Genomic DNA, 21118 nt, shown 5'->3' with positions numbered 1-21118 from the left:
CTAAACACATGTATGAAAAGCCAATCCTTGAGCTTTTATCAAACAATAATTGTAGTCTAGGTACCAGTCCAAGTGTGTGGTGTGGGTGTTTCTGTGGTGATGACAACAGTGGGGCATGGGGGTTCAACTACAAGTACAGGTGGTCCATAAAATCTGATGGACTTTTGAAGGTCAGTTTTTAGATTGGACCATTTAGAGAAAATTCTGGAAAGGAAGCATTAGAAGAGGCTTTATGATTTAAAATGATATACGATATGCCCTCTGCCAGTGCAGTCTAGCAGAGATCAATATTTTTGTTTTTATCCCTCTGTCTTGCAGGTATATAGGGGACAAACTGGATTTCAGAGCATTAAGCAAGTTACACAGCTAATTGGTAGCACTACAGATGATGTAAGACTTGTGCACAATGCTCCTAATGTCTCTTCTCAGATCCACAGAGCACCCACTACATGCTACACACATGTGTACATGTGGAAAACCTTGACCTTCACTGGATCTAACGGGGAACAAAAATGAAACCCTTGATGAACAACCTAGGGCTACATTTATAGTCATTATATATAAGTACAAAAGTACAGCAGAGAAGAGAGGCATGCTGTGGGCCTCAAAGCCCTGAACTTTGAAACAGACAAAGAGGGTGAGCGAAGGAGCCGGGAGACCCTGAGGAGAGAGGTAGGAACAGAGTGGAGATGCGGGAGTGGCTGGAAAGACCTCACGTGGCAAGAGACATGTGTGAGGAGAAACGAGGGGGAGATGGATGGACTGGAAGTGTGGAATGAGGCTGGAGGGAGATTCAGTGGGGCAGGCAAACCAGGAGCTATTATAGAAATGTAGTACCGTTACCAATTTTCTATAGATACATATACAAACAAGAGAATAACCGGAAGGAGTTCATGGTTTTCTCTTTCCACTCCTGCAGCAGAACATTTGGGCATTGACTGCTTGCTGCCCCCTTTTTCCCTGGGGAGAGAATCAAGCTCAAAGATCCACATCCCCCGCTGGTTGTGGTGAGAGGGGACCCACTGCAGTCAAGATGGTGTGAGCAAGATGGCCCTGGATGAACATTCTCCTGGGGAAGGGTGACAGTTTCCCAGGGGTTGGGGACTATATACTTGGATCATCTTAAAGAGCAGGGAGAGAGAGTAAAATTGGAATTTCACTTTGGAGTGTGTCCCTAATTGGAATTAGTCCCCATTGTGTATTTGTCCCTTGCTTAGCAAACACCTTTAACCAAAATAAAGACCAATTATACTAAAGCATGGAAATAACACATGTCCATAATGAACATAGAATAGAGAAGCTGCCACCTCTTCATCTCTCTTGCTTGGTGTACACAAACCAAAATGCTTTGCATTTATTCACATATGAATTCAAATTTGTCCCTGATGATATTCTACTAGAACCTGTGGTGTCAAGTAAATTGATGAGTGAGTCTTTTCCTGAAATCATAATGCTGAAATCTCTTTTCTTATAACATGTGTATTTGGAGATTTTGGACTGAACAACTTGCTATACTGAATAAAAAGTTGCTATCTGGGAAGTGGTACAACTTTTCAAGAGCCTTTATGGTGAAAAGTCATTAGCAGCTGCATAGGGAAAGGCATAACCTAGGGTATCTCTCATTGTCAAGCTTTTGCCCATGATGGTTTCCCTGTGCAAGACAACTTCCTCCCCATATCCCCTGTGCATTTTTTTGGCCTGGCACACTGTGTTAGATTAATATTCTTTCCTTTTTATTGCTAATCATTATTCTATTGAGTGGATATACCACTACGTTTTTAAGCATTTACCTGTTGATAGACGTTTGGATTGCTTCAGTTTGGAGCTATTTCCAGTAAAGCTACTATGAGATATATGTACAAATATTTGTCTGGTCATATGCTTCCATTTCTCTTTAGCAAGTACCTAGAAGCAGAAGGGCTGACTTATATAGCAGATGTACATGTAGAGTTTTAAGCAATTGCCAGATGGTTGTCCAGAAGGGTCATATGGTTTTATACTCCCAGCAGTATATAAGAGTTCTAGTTTGTTTGCATCCTTACCAACACTTAGTATGGTGTTGGTAAGGATGTAAACATCTTTTCAATTTTAGAACTCTAGTAGAATTTTAACAAAATTTTCTAATAAAATTTTTAATTTTAGGGCTTCCCTGGTGGTGCAGTGGTTGAGAGTCCGCCTGCCGATGCAGGGGACACGGGTTCATGTCCCGGTCCGGGAAGATCCCACATGCCGCGGAGCAGCTAGGCCCATGAGCCGTGGCCGCTGAGCCTGCACGTCCGGAGCCTGTGCTCCGCAACGGGAGAGGCCACAACAGTGAGAGGCCCGCGTACCACAAAAAAAAAAGAAAAAAAAATTTTTTTTAATTTTAGAATTCTCATTGTAGTTTTAAATTGCATTCCTTAATGACTAATAATATTGTTTTAATCTACTAGGGCTGCCATATAACATAGATTTTTTGTGGCTTAAACAGCAGAAATGTATTTTCTCACACTTCTGGAGTTTCGAAGTCCAAAATCAGGGTGCCAGAATAATTGGATTCTGGTGAGGTTCTTTTCCTGGCTTGTAGATGGCTACCTTCTTGCTATGTTCTCATATGGCCATTTTTCAATGTGTGCACTTGAATGGTGAAAGGGAGAAGAGAGAGAGCAAGAGGGAGGGAGAACCCTTCCTCTTCTTATAAGGTCACTAATCCCATCATGAGGACCCCACTTTTATGATCTAATCTAACCCTAATTACCTCCCAAAGGTCCTATCTTCAAATACTATGACATTGGAGGGTCAGGCTTCAACATATGAATTTGGGGAGAACACAAACATTCAGTCCATAACAGATATTGAGAATCTTTTTACCATCCATATATCTCTTTTGGCAAAGTATCTGTTAAAATTGGAAAAAATATATATATATTTGCATATGGATGTCCAGTTGTTCCAGCACTATTTGTTCTGAACTGCTTTTGCCACTTTGTTAAAAACCAATTGTCTACATATGTGTGAGTCTATTTCTAAACTCTCTATTCTGTTCCATTGATCTGTTTATGTGGTTTTGCTGTGTACTATATCCCATAGTCTTGGTTACTAAGGCTTTATAATAAGACTTAAAATCAGGCAGTATTTGTCCTCCAACTTTGTTCTCTTTCAAAGTTGTTTTGGCTACTCTAGGTTCATGGTATTTCTGTAAAAATTGTAGAATCACATTGTCAATTTCTAGAAAAAATTACCAGTGGTCTTTTTATTTTAAAAATTGGCAAGCTGATTTTAAAATTTATTCAGAAATGCAAGGAACACAGAAGAGCCAAAACAACTTTGATAAGGAAGAAGAAAGTTAGAGGACAAACACTGCCCCATTTAAAGGCTCAAGACAAAGATATAAAAATTAAGACAGTGTGGTACTTGTGTAAAGATAGAAGTTCAATGGGACAGAATAGAGAGTTCATAACTAGTCACATATATATTTGAATAATTGATTTTCAACGAAGACGCCAAGTTAATTCAACAGAGAAAGTATACTCCTTTTAACAAGCCATGCTATAAGAACTGGACATTCATAAGGAGAAACAAAAACAAAAACAAAATACAACTTCAACCTCTAGCTTATGCCATACAAAGAGGTAAACTTGAAATGAATCATAGACCTAACTGTAAAAATTATAACTATGAAACTTCTAGAAGAAAACATGGGAAAAACATCTTTACAACCTTAGAAGAAAATATGCACCATTCATAAATGTATCAGAGGACTTGTGTCCAGAATATATAAAGAACTTTTATAACTCAATATTGAGACAACAAACAACCTAATAAAGATGGGCACATTATTTGAACATTTAACACAAGAAGATATAAAATGATCGATATGCATAAGAACAAGTGGTCGACATTGTTAATCATCAGGGAAATGTGAATTAAAATCACAATGAGGTGCCACTATATACCCATTAGAATTGCTAAAAGTAAAAAGACTGATAACCAAATTCTGGTAGATTTGAGGAAAAACTAGAAATCTCATATGGTGGCAGTGTGAAATGGTACTGCTGCTTTGGAAGACAATTTTTGTTTCTTATAAAGTTAAACATACGTTTACTACATGACCCAGCAATTCTACTCCTAGGTATATACCCAAAAGAAATGAAAACATGTGCCCACACTAAGATTTATACAAGGCTGATTATGGCAGCTTTGTCCTAATAGCCCCAAACTGGAAGCAGTCAAAATGTCCATCAGTAATGTAATGGATGAACAAATTATGGTGCATCCATACAATGGAATACTGCTCTCCAATAAAAAGGGAGCAAATTCATGATACACACAATCACACGGATGAACCTCAAAAGGGGTTTATTGTGTAAAAGAAGCCAGGCAGAAAAGAACATGCAGTGTCTGATTCCACTTTTATGAAGTTCTAAAACAGGAAAAAATAAACTATATTGATAGAAAGCACATCAATGTTTGCCTGGGACCAGGAGGAAGGATTGACTAAAAAGGTCATGAGGGAGGTTTTAGGGTGTGAGAAATATTCTATACCTTGATTGGGGTGGTGGTTACAGAGATATCCATATTTGTCAAAACTCATCAAACTATACACTCAAAAGATGCATATATTCTTTTTATTTTATGCAAATTATACCTCAAAAAGTTTATTAAAAATAAGAATAGTATCCTTACGTGTTGAATAAAGACAGGTGCCTGCTGCTTCTTCAGCAGGACATCAAGATACATATCTTTCATGGATTCGACATCTAAACTCAGAATATAGGCTAGAAATGGCTGGGCTCCACTGGAGGAGTGACCAGCTGATCTAGGGTGCCTGACCCATATGATCCAGAGTTAAAAGTTATCTTGCAAGTGCTCTTTTCATTACCTTTTTCTGTTGGAAAATGGATGCTGCCATATTGGACCATGAAGATGAGGGCTCGCCTTGCTAGGGTGAGCGGGTGGGGAGTTGAAGGAGCCCAGGTCCCTAAGGATTCCATACTACATAGATATCTACCTACCTCTGGACTTCTAGGTTGCAGAAAGTGAGAAACCTGCCTTATTTAAGTCACTATTATTTTGAGTCTCTTTTATGGCTTAACTTAAACTGGTGTAATTATCCAAAATTGTCCAAGCAATCAAACCGTGATTTAGCCTTCAATTCTACTTTTGTCAAGCACTTCCTACCTAGACTGGTATTCAATCCAAGCAGTATATGAAAATCTTGTACCATTAATGAATTCCTCCTCAACTCATCCCACCTGGTCTTAAGGTCTGAGACCAATGTGGCTGTAGTTGCCAGCCAAAGCCCTGTAAAGGTTAGATTTCCAAAGTAGAAAATGTTAACCTATTCTAGAGGCAAAGAGAGCACTGGATCCAATGCAAATGTGTGGTTCAGAAGTTTCAAATTCTGTCTTTGTTGTCTGAATAGTACTATGAAACTTAAGAAGAACTTGGAAGGGGACTGTTAGAGAGGTTGTTGTGTGTTTTGTGTTCAAAGCTCAACCGGGACTGAGAAAACTTACAAAGCTCTCCAAGACCATGATTGATCTCTCTACTGGAATGAATAGTGTCTCCCCAAAGTACATGCCCTCCCAGAATCTCAGAATGTGACCTTATTTGGAAACAGGGTCTTTACAGATTTTTATAATTAGTTAGGATGAGGTCATACTCGATTAGGGTGGGCCTTAAATCCAATGACTGGTGTCCTTAAATGGAGAGAAATATCAGAGACTCAGATACAGATGGGGAAGAAGGCCATGTGACAAAGGAAGCAGAGGTTGGAGTGATGGATGCATCTACCAGCCAAGGAATGCCCAGGATTGCCAGCCACCACCAGGAGCTGGAGGAAGCAAGGAAGGATCGCTCCCTAGAGGCTTCAGAGGAAACGGAGGCCTGCTGACACCTTGGTGTCGGATTTCTAGCCTCCAGAACCATGAGAGACTAAATTTCTGTTGTTTTAAGCCACCCAATGTGTGGTAATTTATAATGGTAGCCCTAATAAACGTGTAACCTGAATTTTCTTGTTTTACCAAAGGGTGCTGAATCCGTCCTGTCATCTGGGTAAGTGAACGAGGTTTGAAGGCTCTTGCCTTTGTCAGTATGATGCGGGAGGAGCAATATCTTGTGGAAAGCATGTTTAAGATGATGTCAGGACCTTACTGGTGTCTGGTTCTGTTGAAATAACACATCTCAGTCCAGCCAATCTGTTATGCTTCATGCAACTCTAATTGACACCATTGCAACAGAGACTTACAAGCTGTTGTCCAAAATCCTTCAAATTTCCTGAAATGCAAATCTCTTTAGCTTAGTAAAGCTATGGTAGAAATAATGACATCCAAATAAATCCTGAAAAAGTCCTCAGAACATCCTAAGACAGTGTCAAGATGCTTCAGAAGGCCACTGGTAGTCATGCAAACATTGGCTGTCCTGTTTTCAACTAAGTGGAAACTAAGCTGAAAGCTTCTTCTTTTTATGAATATTTTTATATTCAGCTACAAGCTCTTTATGTTGCTGACTTTGAAAGCAAGGAAAACTCTGGACCACTTCACATTTGGGTACGGCAACCCCATTTGTGAATCAGGACAGATCCCCACATGGGCCGTAGGAGAAAACTGCGGCAGTTTACGGAATGTTTCCAGATGTTAACATAATTGACGATTTTCTAAAAACGAACACCAGTTGTTACATGTGGTTTCAACATTTTTGTTTTATTTTCTATAATGGTTGCCTTTCCTAGTTGAGTGTTTTCCAGTTCTCCAGGACGCGTAACACTTACCTTTAAAGGTGTGATCTCCTAACACTTCATTCCCTGGATATGTTTCTTTTTAACAAGCTAAAACAGACATAACTAGGGCACTGTTTCAGGCTGATATGACAAATGTGAAACTAAAGAATATTGAAAGCCATTCAAAAATTGGTTTGGTAAAAGACAGTGCTGTATAATGAAACCAAATGCATAGATTGGAATTTTAAACGAAATCCTAGTGTGAAGATAAAAGAACATGAAAGATAATAAATGTTGAAATGATACACCACCTAATGGTATCCTGTCAAGAAAGAAAGATAATATGATAACTTACAGAGCATCCCCGAGCCTCTATAGGTACTTGACCTATAGTTTGCAGGGAAACAATCTTTTTGTTTCATCTGGCTCGTATTAAAAATAGGAAAAACACAATCAGCATTTTTTTCCCCACTCTCACACAGATGGTGGAAAAATCCATGCAAGTTTTAACTGTCTGAAATTCTTTAAAGCAATATAAGACAGAAAGAATTATTAAATCACTTTTCCATTTCATATAATGAAAAACTGCACCACCAGGGTGGGGCTGGAGCCATCAATTTTGGAACAAATGGGAGCTCCGATTGGTCCTACAGGCAATCAATCACCTGGCAGTCCTGGGTCCCTATCTCTGAAGTCATCTTGCTGTAGGAAAAATAAATTTAGAAAATAATCAAACTAAAGTCAAACTGCTCATTAGCATTTATATAATCCCATTTTTGAGATTTACTTAGTATATAATTTACATACTTGGGGGTGTTTGGGGGACATATCTACATTTCATTCACTCGTTTGTTTCTTCTTTTACTTATTAATTTGTTCATCCACTCATTCAAAAAATATTTAGCAATGATTACTCCAGGCATTGGGGATCCAAACTCTCCCTTTGAGCTCATAGTCCATTGGGACAGAGAGATGGACAAATAAGTGACTACAGTGTATCCTGATAAATTGTGTAATCAGTGTTATGTATACTGTTGACAGTGTTATGTATTTGGCTATTTCCAGGTATTCTGGCGCCAAATACAGAGCTGTTAGAAGGGCAATGGGGATTTATCTTGCTTCTTGTTTACTTAATATTTGAAAGAGTGATACCTTATTTTTTATTTACTTCTGCATTTAGACTTGCCTTCAATATAAAGAATGTTTGATGTGACTTTTCAAAGTGCATGTGGTACCAAATGCTCAATACTTGCTTGAATCTGGCTAGGAGAGACCATTTGCTTTTGGAGAGAGAATCTGGTTAGAGAGACTTATTAACAGTTATGCCCTTCATAGCCTGCTGGATATGTCAATTCCCTTGGTTCTAGTCTCTAGGGGTAGCAAGCACTGCCTACCGACAAGGCTCCTCTCTTCTAGGATCTCATATCTAGGTGGCAAGTCTAGATAGGTAGCTAAAGTCAACTAACCATATGCAAATCATCACTTTTATGGTGCCTCAGTTTCTCCATCGGTAAAATGTAGTTAGAGCTAATTATCTCAAGGGCAATTCGTTGGGAAGAGAGAACAGTGTCTGCCATGTCACAAGGCTAGGAAAGTGTTAGCTGTTCCTATCCACATTACTACCCAAGCTTCTCTTGCAAGAGCTGAACACACTAATGAATGGACAGCCAGTAAATGCAGCCTCAATTTCTACTGGGTCTCTTTTCACTTGCACATGCCCTGTTACCCTGCATGCCTTCCATTGGAATTGGAGTTCCCCCAGACAGGAGTGCTTTTCCTCTTTTCTCAGTCTGAGCTCCCAGAAGGTGGAATTTGTGTTTATACCATCCAACTACCTGTTCCCTGATCTTATAATGAAGAAACAGTCATTGAAGGAGGTTGCTGACTGGTCATCCTTCCTGTGGGACAGAGAGGAAGTGAGCTTGAGTTCAGCAAGAGGAGACTTTAGCAAAGGTGATTTGAGGACGTTAAATCAAGGAAGGCTTGGGGGAGACTTTGGAATGGGAGGGAAGTCTGTTGGGTGCTCTGGCAGAGGGGCATGAGCTCAGGGGGCAGGAGGGTGGAGGAGATGATCTCTCGGGTCTCCTTTTCAAGCTCTCTGACTGAGGTTTCCTCCACATTGAGCAGATGGCACTGTGAAAGTTTTTCTTGGTGGAGGCTGTGGATTTCTCCTTCCCTGGGTCCCATGAAACAAAGCCACAGATAGAGCTATATCAACAAACAGAAAAGTAACGTTTGCTATTTAAATAATTGGGAGCCATTTCTATATTCAAGGCTGGAGAGTAGAGGGGGAGTGCGCTGTGGAAAGGTGTCCTTGGCAAAGGGAAGCTCCTACTTTATTTAGGAAAATGCTTTTTGGGCTGTTAAGTGGTGGCAGTGTTAGCCCCTGAGTTTCTTCCAGAACAGCAAAAGTTAGGGTGATAAGGGCTATCTTGTTCTGTGTGCAAGAGTCAAAGAGTAGCCAGCTTGAGCAGACCAATTGCTTTCTGAATTTTAAGGGATTTTTAGTGTTTCCTTCACACACCAGGAGCCTGGATTTTGTGATTCTGGAACTGGCAAAAGAAAAGGGGAGAAAAGATGTACAATTGGGAACATACCCCCTCAGCATGGAGGCATGAGAGGGCCAAGAGAAGAGAGAGACCGCACTAAAGATTCTTTCTGGAAGGGCACGGGAAAGAAACTAGAAAGAGGACTGCAGCGTCTCTCCTTAATACTCAAGGCTTCAACAAAGTAGCATTAACCTTGACAACTGAGCAGGACTCTTAAGACTGAAGAGGTGGGAGAACCATATAAGGTTAACGGGGGTCCTTTATTGGTTATTAAGGAGAAGGCATTTCAGAAGATTGGAAACCTTGTGGACACTTGACTAGATCACTCCTAAAAGGGTCTCAGTAACCCAGTTCCTTGGGTGGAGATGGAGGAGAATGTCTAGAGGCTGTGGCAGAGCTGGCCGGGTGAGAAGCACTGGGTCCATGGAAGGGACGTGGAATCTGCCTGAGGCCTGGCTACAGGGCAAATGAAGGAGCCCAGGTGGGGTTCTGCAGGCTGTGTCACTCATGTGCATTAGAGTTGCTAACATGGTGCCCTGCTTCCCAGGGCAGTGATGGTGGTGGTGGGGATGTATCTTAGAAACCACACTGTCTTCCAGAAGGGACCTCAGGGGCATGCATCTCATCAAACCCTTTCTTTGGAAAGTTAAGCACCCCAGTGGGTTCCAGGAAGGCATAAATGAGGCTTCTTTCTCTTAGAGAAATATTTACATCTAAAACTGCCAACTGTTGGTCAATTCCAAGCGTCTGGTTTGTCTTTTCAGAACATATTTGATGAGCACCTACTATGGGCGAGGTACTGGAAGCAGAGATGACAAGACACTGTCATCATCCTTAAGGAGCTCCAGTCTAGTGGGGAGAGAGATGGGCAGGGTCAGATTCTGCCCACAGGCTCCAAATTGTACCAGGAGGAAGCCTGGGTATGATGGGGACACAGGAAGGGGTGGGAGCACTGGGGAGGCAGGGAAGGCTTGCTGAGTCTTCAAGGAAGTGTAGGAGAGAGCCAGGTGGAGAAGTGTGCTACCTGGGTCAGGTGCAGGGAAAGGCAAGGACTGCAGGGAGAAAAGGAGTTCCCAGCCCAGGCTGCTCTCAATGCGAAAGGAAGAAGGAGGCACACTGGCCGGCCACCTACAGGAGCCGTTTCTCATCCTGACTTTCATGGGCTTTGCAGAAACAACTAACCTCTCTCTTGGAGACTCTAATCTGGCCGAAAATGAAATAAACACACTGCCCCTGGTGGCTTCTATCTGGGCACATGGAGCTCATGGGACAAATAAAACGGAGAGCCAGGGCTGAGCTGGAGGGAGCTGGCCCTGCACATGGTGAATATTCAAACCCACAGATGGCAGTCTGAGGCACAAGGCTTCTTTCTGTGTCTATTGTCTTGAGGTGCTGAGGAGACACTAATCCACGACCATTGTGTGGGCCTGCAGCCCTGCCACTGCTGCCGTGCATTGTGTTTCCAGAGCCCCAAGAGCACCCGCAACCCAGGTAGGAGCGGGTTATTTCTGCCTTTGCTTGCAGAGAAATATAATAACCTCAAGGAGAGGATTTCACAGCTCTTTGAACTGAGTTGAATGTTTGTTCTGGGTTATTTTTTCTGTTTCCTAATATAACACACATTTGCTGTTGAGTAAATATTGATCCCGTTGCAATCAGCATTAGCGGCAGAGGATGCTGAAAAATAGTCAGCCAGGTAATCAGTTCTGCTCTCTGGACTGAAAGTGAGTGTGGTGGAGGCCATGTCCACACCACAGACAATTTAATCGACATTTCTGTAATTACTAGGTTCATTTTGGTCCTTTATACAATATACAAATCTTCCCTGAATAACACCTTTTTTTTTGAACAGCTATAAATCAGTCTATAATTTAGATCCAGGTCATGTGTAACAGAAAGTAGAAATCTTCCTCCCCTACTATTTTTTTTTTTTTTTTTTTGGTGGGGTAAGTACTAGCTGCAAATTAAATTACAATTAGATTATTTGGTGATGTGATAAAATCCTCCTAAATTAAAATGCCACTAATGCTGAAGTAATGGTAATTTTGGCCAAGGATGAGCTCCAACTACATAAAGAAGAATTAACCAAACAAATTAATAGTGTAATCAAGTTTACAAGGGTTATAAGCCTGCTGCTTTCTCATTCTTCTAACAGAGTAGTAGTTATTTATGTTATTTTCCAGAACCGTGGAGTCTAGGGTCATTACGTGTGACTACTCCCATTTAACTCCCTCTACAATATCCCCTTCAACTGCCTCTCCATCTTATCTTGGATACTCCGGGTGGGAAGCTTGCTGTCTTGCACAGTGATCCTCTTTATTTGGAGAGATCCAGCAGAGAATACTTCCTGGGTAGAGTCAAAATTGTTTCCTTACTTTTAGTCATGGACTGTACGGAACTAGCCTAATTAATCTTCTAGGTATTCACAGACATAAATATTTGTGTGCTTTTATGCGCACTTAGAATCTAGGATCTCGGAATATGAAGGGAAAAACCTTGAGTCAGTTATTACAACACCCCTTCCCTTCACCACTCTAACCTAGTGCCTAAGTTGCTGTTCTCACATCCTATTCAATATTCACATAGCTTGTGACTTCAAGCAGTGTTGAAGAACTCACTACCAAATGGTGTTTCTTTAATTTTTTTCTTTAATTTAGACCAGGCTCTAATGCAGACTGATCTTTCCCCTGAATTTATCAGAATTAATGAGATGAGACTGGGAAGATAAAATCAATTCTACAATGTTCTGTGGTGGTGTTTTCCATACAAGATTGAACCTTCTTGAAAACTCTCTGGAGGAAGGTCTAAATACATGAATAAATTAAAAAGCCTATAATAAGCCAGGTGGACCCTTCCATCAGACCCCCATGAGTCCAGGAAGGCAGGACTAACACGTCTACTGCTGTTTTAGGCATTTGCTGTGGACGTCCCCATCAGCCCCATCCCATCCTAACCTACTCTCCCATCGGCTTGACAAATTAGATTTCACTAGAGCTTAATTTCTCAATTCTAAGTCCCAAAGTTTAGTCTCTGAGACTGACTTTGCTTCTTGCCTTTGATGCTATTCATCCCTGTGGTCCCTGTAGCTGGGATCTGGCTCAACCACTGTGCCCCCAGCACCTCCTGTTATCTTAGCTGGGTCCTCCCTACTCAAGCCCCACAGACCCAAACCAAGTAGATAGTGCCAAAGCCTGGCACCCCTGTTAATGAAGAGATTTGATCCATCACACGTATTTCTTCTCTTACTATTTCCTGCTCTACCTACACATTTCCTATAGAACTTAATCTTCCATGAAATCCACATTTACTACTACCATATTACCAAGAAAAGAAAAAGCAAGTTCATTTCCATTGTGAAAGAACCTTCAGTGGGGATGTAGTAGGAAGTCACTTTAAGTAGCTAAAGAAATGAACAATGCTGTGTGTCTGTGCAGCCTGACCTTCCTTCTGGGCACACCAGTGGCTCCATTTTCTGGCCTTCTTAGAGGGTAATTAGGACCAAGCTTCTCCAGATAGGAAATATGTTCCCTATTCAAGAAGTTTCAAGAATTAAAGAGTGGCAGTGGGTAGGGAAATGTGAAGTGACTCAAGTGAACTCTGCTGAGATGCCACCTGGAAGATATTGGTGACAGTGGATAGGGTTTAGAGCTGGGTTGAACCTGAGGGGCTGCCTCAGGTGGACCAATGTAGCTTAGAGAAGGGAGTCAGTGCTTGGCTGGTTTTGTGGGAGGGGAGGGCAGGAGATGGGGGTGGTTAGGTAGAACCCAAGAAGAAAATGCCAAGGGTCAAGTTTGAAGGACAAAGGCTGAAGATAGTGAATGAATTAATAGTGAGGACAGTAGCTTCAGCGATCAATAACAAGAATGGAGAATGGGAAAGAGACCAGCAGTTCATAGCTAAGGTTGTGAATATGCTGCCATTTTTGTTTTATGTGATGTCTGGCGTAAGGCTTGGGTTGAACGTACCTGAAGAATGACGTGGAGCTAGATGGAGGGTGGTGAGGGGCTCAGCAAGATTTCCCAGGGACTCCTGGGAAAGCATTATGGGCAAGAATTATGGCAAGCATTATGGGCGGATGGTGCGGAAATATATCTCATTTTTTTCCAAGTGGGGTGAAACAGGAATTGCTGTTTGAAATAGTTTTTATTACTTATGTCTACTATTTAGGGCAATGGGGGTTGGGAACAGTTAATATATCTGGAGCACTTTATTTCTCGATGGATATGTTGTTCAACTGTTAGAGGCAGATTTGAACATCCAATCTCTAATTGGCTATAGCATTTATGCAAGAGAAGAGGCTGGATGTGACAAACTTCATGCCATGGGACTGAGAGGCAGATCTGTGTGTACTGAACAGTGATAAATCCTTGACCGCTTGTCTGGAGGCTCCTCTCTCACTCCTTGGAGAAGGAAGGCAATTCAGGCCTCAGTTTCAGCAGGAGCAGGTACAGGCAAGGAACCTGTGATCCTGAGGGTCCCTCTAGCTCCACACTTTCTATGAAAACCAATTTGCCCTCAGCTCACTTAAGAACACACTTTAGCAAAAACCTGGATAAAGTAAGGCTCATTCTGTCACATGTGGTTTAGAGTGAAGGTCCTTTAGGACATTTGCTTAAATGAGTACCGCTTGACATTTGCACACAGGCTATGTTTGTGACAATATACTTTCATGCAGATCATCTAAAAACAATCCATAAAAGTATGCTGTTGTCAGGATCTTCATCCCTATTTTACAGAAGAAGAAATGGAGTCTCCCAGAATTTGGGAAACCTGCACGGGATTATGCACATATCACATCATTAACAAAAACAAGAACAATAACAAGATAAGTCTATGCCTTTTAATTTCTAGTCATACATGGCATTATTTGCTAAGTTACTATCATTTAGATTTATAGTACAATTTAGGTGGCACATATTGCCTCTGTCTTTTCATTAAATCATGACTAGTTATATATCTATATGTTTATATCCTACTTTGTTTCAAAAAGGTTTTGAAATGGTTTCAAAAGTACAATATAATAATGCCTTCAAAAATAAAAACAAAATAAGCTGAACACGTAACTTATTTTTTTAGTGCAATAAATGGTTTTCACGGAGCTGATAGTGGTGGTGATGATGATGGCAGAGGTGGTGACGGAGGTGTTGGTGTTTTGGGGGCTCGAGGGGGAGCTGAAGATGCTGAGGTGGTGGTGGTGGTATTGGTGGAGGTAGAGGTGGTGGAGGTGGTCCTGGTGCTGGTGTTGCTGGTGGAGGTGGTCCTGGTGCTGGTGCTGGTGTTGCTGGTGGAGGTGGTCCTGGTGTTGGTGTTGATGGTGGAGGTGGTCCTGGTGTTGGTGGTGGTACAGGTATTGATATTAGCGATAGAGATTATAGGGCGTGGCTATTAACAGTAAGCGAGGCAACCACAGCAAATGGAAAAGAGGGGTAAGGAAAATTACGGTCCAGCTAGAGATAAAGTTAATAGACTGGAGGTGAAAAAGAGAAAGTAGAGTTAGAATTAAAAAGAACTAGAAAAGTTTTTGTTCTACTTTCTGTCCTAACTGGGAGTGAGTAGGCTGGGTTCGCAGCAGTCTTGCCCATGGGAATAGCTATAGAAGTGATAATATTAGCTAATATTTATTGAGGGCTTACAACATTCCAGATGCTATTACAAACAACTTCAATGCAGATCTCATTTAATCCTTGTAACAACTCATGAAATAGACGTCTATTATTATTCACACTTAACAGGTGAAGAAATGGAGGCACAGAGAGGTTTAAGTAACTTGCTCAATATCATAGTGACAGGAAGTGATAGAACAAGATTCTGTCTACAGCTCAGTTTCTTTTTTTTTTTTTTTTTTTGGCGATACGCAGGCCTGTCACTGTTCTGGCCTCTCCCATTGCGGAGCACAGGCTCCAGAGCGCAGGCTCAGTGGCCATGGCTCATGGGCCTAGCCGCTCCGCGGCATGTGGGATCTTCCCGGATTGGGGCACAAACCCATGTCCCCTGCATCGGCAGGCGGACTCTGAACCACTACACCACCAGGGAAGCCCTACAACTCAGTTTCTTAACCACAGAGCTTTGGGAAACATGACAGATAGTGAGGTATGTACACATGGCTGACCAGTGTCCCAGGTGGAGGGTAAATGAGAGATTGTCCTTGCTATTACTCTTGGTTTATGAAGACTCAGCTTTAAGTATGCAAGTTAAGAGCTCAGGGAAGGGTCTACAGCCACAAATCAACTCATAAACCTCTAATCTTCAAGAGCAGGAGGAAAGAGCTCCTCATCTGTGGACCATTTCTGGAGGTCCGCTGGAGGCCACCTGCTCGTTGCTTGTAAGCAGGGCTGCTGCTCTGTGTCTGGGTATAGATATCCACTGGAAGAGTGTGGTCTGGAAAAAAGTGTTAGCTGTTTTCCATTTTTAATAACTGAGCAGCTAACTCTTTTATTTTTTTTTCCAGGTTCATAATTTATTGTACAAATTGAGTATCACATGATGAGTTGACATTAGCTTCTTCAGGCATGGGAGCATAATAGATGAGGTACAGTTTAGAAACCATTTATGTTGCTTTCACAGCTGGAGTTCTTTTAGACCTTAACTTAAAGTATAAGACTATCAAAGCAATATGTTCGTATGTGTCCAGTACACAATTCATTCTCCCTGTGAGAGAGTGTAAGTGTTGAAATATTTTTTGATACCAGTGAATTGGAACTGAGCATCAGTTTCTGGACCGGCCATGATTTCAATCTTCCAAAATGCACAGACTTCGCAGCTGGTGTCCTTCAACTTATACACCTTCACCTTAGCCCCACCAGAAGAAGCTGCCTCTTTTTTTTTTTTTTTTTGAATTTTATTTTATTTTATTTTTTTATACAGCAGGTTCTTATTAGTTATCTATTTTGTACATATTAGTGTATATATGTCAATCCCAATCACCCATTTCATTCCACCACCCCACCCCCACTTTCCCCCCTTGGTGTCCATACATTTGTTCTCTGCATCTGTGTTTCTATTTCTGCCTTGCCAACTAGTTCTCCTGTACGATTTTTCTAGATTCCATATATGCGTTAATATATGATATATGTTTTTCTATCTCTGACTTACTTCACTCTGTATGACAGTCTCTAGGTCCATCCACGTCTCTACAAATGACCAAATTTCGTTTCTTTTTATGGCTGAGTAATATTCCACTGTATATATGTACCACATCTTCTTTATCCATTCATCTGTCGATGGGCATTTAGGTTGCTTCCATGATCTGACTATTGTAAATAGTGCTACAGTGAACATTGGAGTGCATGTGTCTTTTTGAATTATGGTTTTCTCTGGGTATATGCCCAGTAGTGAGATTGCTGGGTCATATGGTAATTCCGTTTTTAGTTTTCTAAGGACCCTCCATACTGTTCTCCATAGTGGCTGTATCAATTTACATTCCCACCAACAGTGCAAGAGGGTTCCCTTTTCTCCACACCCTCTCCAGCATTTGTTGTTTGTAGATTTTCTGATGATGCCCATTGTAACCAGTGTAAGGTGATACTTCATTGTAGTTTTGATTTGCATTTCTCTAATAATTAGTCATGTTGAGCAGCTTTTCATGTGCTTCTTGGCCATCCACGTAATAAGGACCATGTACGACAAACCCACAGCAAACATTATTCTCAATGGTGAAAAACAGAAAACATTTCCTCGAAGATCAGGAACAAGACAAGGATGTCCACTCTCGCCACTATTATTCAACATAGTTTTGGGAGTCCTAGCCAGGGAAATCAGAAGAAAAAGAAATAAAAGGAATACAAATTGGAAAAGAAGAAGTAAAACTGTCACTGTTTGCAGATGACATGATACTATACACAGAGAATCCTAAAGATGCCACCAGAAAACTACTAGAGCTAATCAATGAATTTGGTAAAGTTGCAGGATACAAAATTAATGCACAGAAATCAGAAATCTCTTGCATTCCTATACACTAACAATGAAAGATCAGAAAGAAAAGCTAAGGAAACAATCCCATTTACCATTGCAACAAAAAGAATAAAATACTTAGGACTAAACCTACCTAAAGAGGTCAAAGACCCGTATGTAGAAAACTAACTGTAAGACAATGATGAAAGAAATCAAAGATGACACAAAGAGATGGAGAGATATACCATACTCTTGGTTTGGAAGAATCAATACTGTGAAAATGACTATACTACCCAAAGTAATCTACAGATTCAATGCAACCCCTATCAAATTACCAATGCATTTTTTACAGAACTAGAACAAAAAATCTTAAAATTTGTATGGAGACATGAAAGACCCCGAATAGCCAAAGCAATCTTGAGAAAGAAAAATGGAGCTGGAGGAATCAGACTCCCGGACTTCAGACTATACTACAAAGTTACAATAATCAAGACAATATGGTACTGGCACAAAAACAGAAATTCAGATCAATGGAACAGGATAGAAAGCCCAGAGATAAATCCATGCACCTATGGTCAACTAATCTATGACAAAGGAGGCAAAGATATACAATGGAGAAAAGACAGTCTCTTCAATAAGTGGTGCTGGGAAAAAGAGACAGCTACATGTAAAAAAATGAAATTAGATCACTCCCTAACACCATACACAAAAAATGAACTTAAAATAGATTAAAGACATAAAATGTAAGACCAGACACTATAAAACTCTTAGAGGAAAACAGAAAGAACACTCTTTGACATAAATCACAGCAAGATCTTTTTGACCCATCTCCCAAAGTAATGGAAATAAAAACAAAAATAAACAAATGGGACCTCATGAAACTTAAAAACTTTTGCACAGCAAAGGAAATTATGAACAAGATGATGAACAAGATGAAAAGAAAACCCTCAGAATGGGAGAAAATATTTGCAAATGAAGAAACTGACAAAGGATTAATCTCTAAAATATATAAACAGCTCAGCTCAATATTAAAAAAAACAAACAACCCAATGAAGAAGTGGGCAGAAGACCTAAATAGACATTTCTCCCAAGAGGACATATGGATGGCCATGAATGTTTTTTAAAAGAAGTTTTGATATTGTAGTGGATGCCTGTGGTCTGAGTTGTCAGTGGCTACACACATTACTGGCCAGCCACCCTCAGGCCCATTTTGGGAGAGTCTGTGTGCTATTTCGTGGCTCTGCCCTTCTTTTGCTACAAACACTGCCTCTGTCCCATCTGAGCAGGCTTTGTGATGCCCTGACACACTGACTTTCACACATACTTTTATGATTATCTCCCCTTCCCCCAACTTTTATGATTATCTCCCCTTCCCCCAGCCTTGCTGTAAGAACATGTACACCCAGGTCGATTTTTGTTCCTCATCTTCTGCTTATTTTTGGTCTGTTGATTTCATTGATAAATTCTTTCACGTTTTATTTTTTTTTCTTTTACTTCTTCTCTTAGAGAAAGGGTGGAGGAAGAGCCAACTGCATTACTGTCCTCCATGCTTCTCTCGCCCTCAGGAGACATGCCTCTCCCAGCACCAGTGGAGCTGTGGGCCTGTGACACACTGAAGCTGGGTTTAGAGGAGGCTGAATGCCTGTGGCTGGAGTTTAAACAAGATTGTTAACTTAATCTTCTACCTCAGAGAGCACCATACAAAAACGATTTTGTCTCATAAAATGTCCCATAAAATGTCACTCCCACATACCATGGAGAGAGAAGGTAGATGCATTAATAATCAATTAATTTCAGAAAATTAATGTGCCTTGGCTTTTACACTAGAGCCTGAGAAAATAGGAAATATCCTTCTCTGTTAAATTTTGCATTTTTTTTTATAGTGGAGGTAAAGTCACTGACTCTTACATTAAGAGGAGTGGGCAGATGAGGAGTGCATGGAAAATATGTTTGCACTCAGCAGACGACTGGAGTGATGAACTTTTTTTTTTTGCGGTACACAGGCCTCTCACTGCTGTGGCCTCTCCCGTTGCAGAGCAGAGGCTCCGAACGCGCAGGCTCAGCGGCCATGGCTCACGGGCCCAGCCGCTCCGCGGCATGTGGGATCTTCCCGGACCGGGGCATGAACCCGTGTCTCCTGCATCGGCAGGCGGACTCTCAACCACTGCGCCACCAGGGAAGCCTGATGAACTTTTTTTTTGGTCAATGTTTATGGGAATGTCAAATCTGAGGATTTTTTAGCATTAAAAAGTCTTAAGATTGTAAATTACTAATAAAGTTTTTATGTGGTAACAATGCCACTTGTAGAACTTGTACTGTAACCTCAAATCTAGGTTTTTCTGGGGAAATAGTGGTAGTGGAACACCTAAAGAACATTCCTAAAACAAACATGAGCAGCATTTTTCAGAACCAATTATAGATTTTTACTGCTGCTTGGGAGTGTGCCGGTAGGGAGTGAGGAAACCAGTCTGCTGCTTCAAATAATGTCCAAAATGATGCCAAAGTTAACAATAACTAGCATATCTTAACATTTGCCAAAGTTTTATATGTCAATTACAAATTTCAACACCATTGAATAAAATTGCACAACTTATAGCAGTTACTGTCACAACGAAAATCAGAAGGACACCTGTCAGAATTTAATAATCACATAATTTCTACACTTACCAGGCTTTGATATCAGCCACGACTTTCTGACTAATGAGGAAACTGACTGGTGATTGTGCCCATTGACTTCTGATCAGATTGAAAGGCTAGAAGATGGTAATGGGTATACATAGAAGCATATTTACAGAAATGCATCTATTTGCAGAGAGGCCTTGTTCAAGTTCACAGAAATGCTTAATTAAGAATGAGCAAAGCAATAAAGTGAATTTAAAAATGATTTTTATTGAATTCAAAAATTGTGAGCTAAAAGCACTTGAGTTAAATTAAAAAGCAATTTTACTGAGTTAATGGTGAGTATAAAGAATGAAATCAATAAAAACCCCACTTGCCACTAAGTTCAAAAACAGTAAAAAAACATTTTATTAACTGTGTTGTTTTAGATTCAACCATATATGTTCCCTCAATTTGCAAAGCTTTTTTTTGCTACTGAATGTGGGCTTTAAAATTTGCTGGTATATGTAAACACACATGTGTATAATCTAAACCATGAGCAGCACTGACCTTGGGTGGGCCATTGAACTCCGCTGCTTGGTTTCATCACATATGAATCAAGGACAGTTATATGTACTTCACGTGTGTTACATTTCTGGAGATACTGTATGGGCTCCCAATGAGTGAGGTGAGCCTGCACTAACAGATGGCTTCTTATGCCCTTTATAATATATAAATATAAATTTATCATATGTAAGTGAAGGTAAATTTCCCATATGGTAAATATTAGGTCAAAACATGCAGTTGCTGTTTTTGTAGGTTGAAGATGATTGAATAACAGCAATTTTATATGGTTCAACCTGATAAGCCCACTGGAATTCATTCATTCATCCATTCATTTATTCATTCCATCAGTCATTCAACAAATCAAGTGACTGCTCCACCAGGTGCTGAGTGTACAGTAATAAATGAAGAAGATGATAAAATAGAGTGAGAGACAGCAAATAAACCAACTTTCAAATAAGCATATAACTAAAAATTGTGATAGGTGCTGTCACAGTAAAAACTCGGGGTGACAAAAGAATAATGGAGGAAACCCAGGAGGCTGGCTCACAGGCAGTGCCATTTAGGCTGCACCTAAGTGATGAGTTGGGTTGAGCCAAGAGAAGCAGGGGAAGAGCATTGCAGCAGAGAGAGGAGCAGGTGTGAAGGGCTGGAGCGGGATATAGGTGGTCACACACCTACCTGAGTCCAGAAGGTCATGGGGAGAATGCTGAAGTCTGTTTCTTGACTTCATACCTGAATGATCAGCCCTATGGGATTGATGCCCAAGTGAGATGGTCTGGCCATCTTGACTGTCTACCTCTGCCCATATGCTGCA

At 40.8% G+C, this 21118-nt stretch overlaps 1 pseudogene; it reads right to left on the bottom strand.

The window, feature by feature from the left end:
• Positions 1-15679: 15679 nt before the first annotated feature.
• LOC137225914 (ATP synthase membrane subunit K, mitochondrial pseudogene) lies at positions 15680-16053 on the bottom strand (annotated as a pseudogene).
• Between the last annotated feature and the right edge of the window lie 5065 nt (positions 16054-21118).

This window comes from Pseudorca crassidens, chromosome 6 (genome assembly GCF_039906515.1).
Source record: "Pseudorca crassidens isolate mPseCra1 chromosome 6, mPseCra1.hap1, whole genome shotgun sequence".
In the NCBI taxonomy this organism is placed as follows: domain Eukaryota; kingdom Metazoa; phylum Chordata; class Mammalia; order Artiodactyla; family Delphinidae; genus Pseudorca; species Pseudorca crassidens.
This window is presented reverse-complemented; position numbering and strand designations above follow the sequence as displayed.